Raw genomic sequence first — 5647 nt, 5'->3', positions numbered from 1 at the left:
CAACGTGCCGGCCCTCGGGAGGGACTCGGTAAGTAAAGTCATGTAAACATCATATATAGCAATCATGAAATCATGTAATCATATGCATATGCCGTGCCGGCCTCCCGCGAGGGACTCGGTGAATAGGATTATCAAACGCCATCTGGCCGCCGTCCCCGTATCACACCATCGATCATCATATATGTATATGTGTAAGTGCCGGCCCTCTAGTGAGGGACTCGGTGAATAATGCAATGAGACTGTGCACGACTACATACCCGGCCCGGGACTCGGTGAAAGACGTGTAAAGCTTGCACGAGCAGAGTAGTGAGAAAACCATATGCAATACCAAACATACAATATTTTGTAAAGACTCGATCATCATAACTCGGATGATAGACCTTATAGCAAACATTTGATAACAACCAGAGCATGAGTCTTTCAGAGATCAGAGAGTTTTGTACCAAACTAATCTTCCTGAAGTAGTTACAAATCCCAAAGTGGGTCATATGGTTCAAGTATATAATTATATCGTTAATCTTTAGGAATTGGAAAGGTCGTTTAAACTGTCTCTTAATTTTTAATTCAAAAGTAGTTCAAACGGATTAATAAGAAATAACCGGACAAAGTGGGCCTACCTCAGTCAAATGGGGTGGCGTATATAAATTACATATATTGAACTTCATAACGTCATTCCTAAGGATTCTAAGGTGTTCGGATTTCACTTACACAAGTTCTAGAGGTTCAAACAATCTTTTCGACTATTCGCACAATTTTCACTTCAATTCTACTGAATGAAAATGGGCTGTTTTTGAACGTAAATTCCGAGGAGTAGAGTCGCCCTCTAGGCTCGTATCAAAGCCTACCATACCTAGGACGTGCCAAGGAAAGAATAGGTAAAGCTTTACATACCTTATATGCCCCTTACGCCTCTCCAAATTCACTTCCCGTTTCGCCAAAAATCTGCAAATGGTCACATTGACCAGTTACTATTCATGAGACTTACAATTTCCAAGCTTAACCAATGTTGTTCTATAACAATTTGGGCAGCATCTCCCTTATACATATAGCATCCCCGAGATTCAACTCGGCTCATTTCAACAACAACCAAACCAATAACCAAGCTACAACATCAACAATCAACTCAAAATACATTCTATCTTTAATGGCTCTTTTTCTACATAATTCAACAACATTCATAATATTCCAATAACACCTCGACTACTTACATTCAAACGATATCGACATTTATACATTTGATTACTAATTCAAAACCATTCAAACAATATTCAAGAACATTTCAACGATTCACACAATTCTCCAAACAACTCAAACCATACTCCAACTCACCCGAATTCATCTCCAAAACCCGAAAGCAACACCAAACACATTCTTATCTTCCAAATTCATGATTTACAACATTAATCCACATACTAACAATGCAATATTCATAAAGGTAAAAGTTGCATAAAATTCACATAAGTTCTCAAATCATGCCATAACTAACATAACATCATTCTAAGTCATCAACTTGCATTTTTTTTTCCTTATAAAATCCATAACGACGACAACGAAAACACTAACGACAATTCGTTCATTCAAGACCACACAAAGGGAGGCCATTCGGCCAACACCCATAATTACACACAAAGATGATTTTCATTCTTTTCTTCACTCCACAACATTTAAAACATGCTAGTTAACATTAATTCATGGCTTTCACCACAACACACACACACGGCCAAACACCACTTACACGGCCCCTCGACTTCAACTCAACTTCTAACATGAATTTCTTTCTTTTCTAGCATCCAACAACACATATAAACCATTTATAACACAAGAAAACAAGATTAAACTCACCTTTCTTCTTCACTTCTTCACTTGACCAAAGTTGGTCGTTAGAACAAACGAGCGAACTATCTTCCGAAATAACAACGCCCGTTATTTAGCACCCTTGAATTAGCAACTTTGCTTGAAGGATTAATTTTTTTGATGGAAGGAACTTGGTCTTATTTTTTTCCTCCAATGGCCGAAATAGGCTCTTTTTTTTTTTCTTCTTTGGTTTCTTGATTTCTCTAGAGAATTTCTAAGTGTTGAAGATGACCAAGTCATCTTTAACAATACTCACATGTTCCATGTGGCCTTGGCCCACCATGAGGTGGCCGGCCACCTTGCCTATTTTTCTTATTTTTTTGAATTTTCAACTTTCCCAAAATAGCTCACTTACTAAAAATGGAAAATTCCTCCAAATGTTTCCTTAACATTTCCAAGACATTAAAAATCGTACACAATTTAAGCCTTTAAAACAATCGCAAGTCTCTCGGGATAGCCTTGTCCCTAACTTCTCCCAATTCACTCGAGTTGTCCGTTACTCAAAATACGGGATACGGGATATAACAATTAATACACATCCTAGCCCAACACCGAAAGCATCGCAATATACAAAATAGCCATCCGGCCCTTCTGGAAGTGTTAAGGCGGAGCCGAGGTTAACTCCGTCCTTCAACTCTTGGAAACTACGCTCGAGCGTCATTCACTTCTGAAATTTGCGATGACTTCGGGTCAAACTTTGTCAACGGGGCTGAAATAGATGAAAAGCCCTGCGAATCTTCTATAATAAACGTCCCGGAAAACTATGAACTTCTATGGGCGTCGTAGGCCTTGGCCAAGTCTTCACGGCTTCAATCTTCGAGTGTCAACTCTAATGCCATCGTCTGAAATAACATGCCCGAGAATGTCACGAGAATTTAACCAGAACTCGCACTTTGAAAATTTAGCATACGACTCCGAGTTCGAAGAATTCCAAGAACAATACGTAAATGATCGGCATGTTCAGATTCTGTGCCAGAATATACTAGAATATCATCAATGAATACTATCACAAATAGATCCAAGAGAGGCCTGAATACATTATTCATTAAATTCATGAACACGGCCGGAGCATTAGTTAGCCCAAATGACATCACTCGGAATTCATAATGGCCATATCTCATTCTGAAAGCTGTCTTGGGAATATCTTCTTCTCTAACTCTCACTTGATGATAACCCGATCTCAGGTCTATTTTAGAAAACCACTTGGCACCCTGTAGCTGATCAAATAAATCATCAATTCTCGGAAGAGGATACTTGTTCTTTATCGTCACCTTATTCAGCTGTCTATAATCAATGCACATTCGTAGGGAGCCATCTTTCTTTCTCTAAATAAGGCGGGTACTCCCCACGGTGATGAGCGGGCCTAATAAACCCCCTTCTTGAGCAAGTCTTTCTTGTGCCTTTAGTTCTTTCGTTCTGTGGGAGCCATTCGATAAGGAGGGATAGAAATAGGCTTAGTATCCCGACAACACATCAATAGCGAACTCGATTTCCTTTTACGGAAGGCCTGGAAGTTCATCGGGGAATACATCCGGAAATTCATTCACTACCGGAACAGATTGGAAAGTTGGTGACTTTGCTTCCGTATCATGGACTCGAACTAGGTGATAAATATAGCCCTTAGCTATCATTTTTCTTGCCTTAAGGTAGGAAATAAACCTACCTCTTGGAGTTGCCGTATTACCTTTCCATTCAAGCACGGGCTTCTCCCGAAAATTGAAATCGAACCAATTTCATTCGACAATCAACATTGGCATAGCATGAGGCCAACCAATCCATACCCATAATCACGTCAAAGTCCAGCATTTCCAGCTCAACTAAATCAGCTTTAGTTTGGCGATCACATATCACAATTATACAATCTTTAGACACTTGTCTAGTTACCACGGGATCACCAATCGGAGTAGATACCTGAAAAGGTTGGATCAGCTCGGGTTTCACCCCAATGCGATTAGCAACATATGGAGTAATATATGATAACGTAGATCCCGGAACGGAAAGAGCGATCAAATCTTCTGCCTGTGAATCAGGGAGATGCGCTAGTCACAGATTGACCTGAGTGTCTAGAAAATGTCTGCCTTGGTCCTCCTCTATAATCACTGCCTGTGCCCATAGATCTGGCCTTCTTGCTTTGCCCTCATCAACATCACGATCACCCCGCTGCAGAGGTTGTTGTCCTTCAAGATTTTGGGCATGGGCTTGAATGCGGGAAATGTCCATCCCATCTTGCAATGAGGCCGTCAAGCAATCTTTAAATAAATGTGGCCCCAAACCACTCACAAATCTATGCACCTTATCGCCCATATCGGCCACGATTGTCGGGGCATATCTAGCTAATGAATTAAATTGAAGGCTATACACCCGGGCGCTCATGTTCCCTTGCTTCAAATTTAGAAATCTATCCGCCCTAGCTCAGCAGACCTCGGGCGGCAAGTAGTGGCGAATAAAAGCATCTACAAATTCTTGCCACACGGGAGGAGGCGCATTCTCTTGCCTCGCTGCTATCCAATTATTATACCATAAGACCGCCACATCCTGGAGTCTATATGATGCCAACTTCATAGATTTGGTCTCGAAAGCATGAATAATCCGCAACGTTCTCAGCATTTCATCAATAAAGCCCTGCGGGTCTTCATCCGGCTTTGACCCAATGAATTTCGGAGGATTCAAGCTCATAAAGTCACGGGCTCTAGTACTAGCTGAACGATTACTCGGGCCCGCATTTTGTCGCTGTGCCTGGGCGGCAATCAGTTGTGCCAATAGATTAATGGCCTCGGTCACTTGTTGACCCGATGTAGCCGGTGGAGGAACTGGAGGCACAGGAGCTGGAGTTGAAGCCCCTTCTTGCTCTTCTGTGATAGGCGGAGTAGTAGAGGCATTAGATGGAGCCTCATGGTGTGATTCGCCCTCATCTACATTCATAGGCGGCTCTCTTTCTGCCCGTCCTTTCATAGTAGTCTTGCCCTTCTGGGCGGCTTTAGCTTTTCCTTTTGGCGACATTTTCTGAAATCACAACACGCTTATTAGGGAGGATTAAATCTTATACACGGCTCTATCGCACGATTTCGTAAGAAGAAAGATGGTTATTTTTCCTAAATACCCTGTAGCCTTTTGTTTATTAGCGTGGCGCGCAACACACCATAAACAAGACTCTACTAGACACGGCTCGTAGACACTTCCTAGGACTGAACCACTCTGATACCACTTCTGTCACGACCCGAACTACGGGCCATGACGGGTATCCGGGGCTAACCACCGAACACCACTCATATTACTGCTTAACTGCTCTCATTCAGGATATATGTATATGATCATAGAAAATTATCATCATTTGCATCACGTTTACTTTTATAAACATAAGCTCTTCGGCTATCAAAAATATATATATACATGCATATACATGAAGTCTATGGGACTATATTACCCACACTGCGTATCTATGAACCTCTACTAGAGAACTAGACATATGGACGGGACAGGACCCCGTCGTGCCCAAAATATGAATATATACATATATGTATCAAAAGAATAATCAATGGCACCTCCGAAAATTGGAGTGCTCTCAAATCAGCCGCTAGCTCCTATGAGTCTGGATCACTTCCCTGTCTACCTGTGGGCATGAACTTAGCGTCCAAAGAAAAGGACGTCAGTACGAATATTGTACTGAGTATGTAAGGCATAAACAATAATAAGACATCAATGAAATAAGGAGGCATCGATGAAGAGCAATCTGTGGCTGACTGAATCATAAATGAAATCATACATGCTGGCTTACTTACATACTCATTACCAT

The sequence above is a fragment of the Lycium ferocissimum genome, chromosome 11 (genome assembly GCF_029784015.1).
Source record: "Lycium ferocissimum isolate CSIRO_LF1 chromosome 11, AGI_CSIRO_Lferr_CH_V1, whole genome shotgun sequence".
NCBI classification, from domain to species: domain Eukaryota; kingdom Viridiplantae; phylum Streptophyta; class Magnoliopsida; order Solanales; family Solanaceae; genus Lycium; species Lycium ferocissimum.
This window is presented reverse-complemented; position numbering follows the sequence as displayed.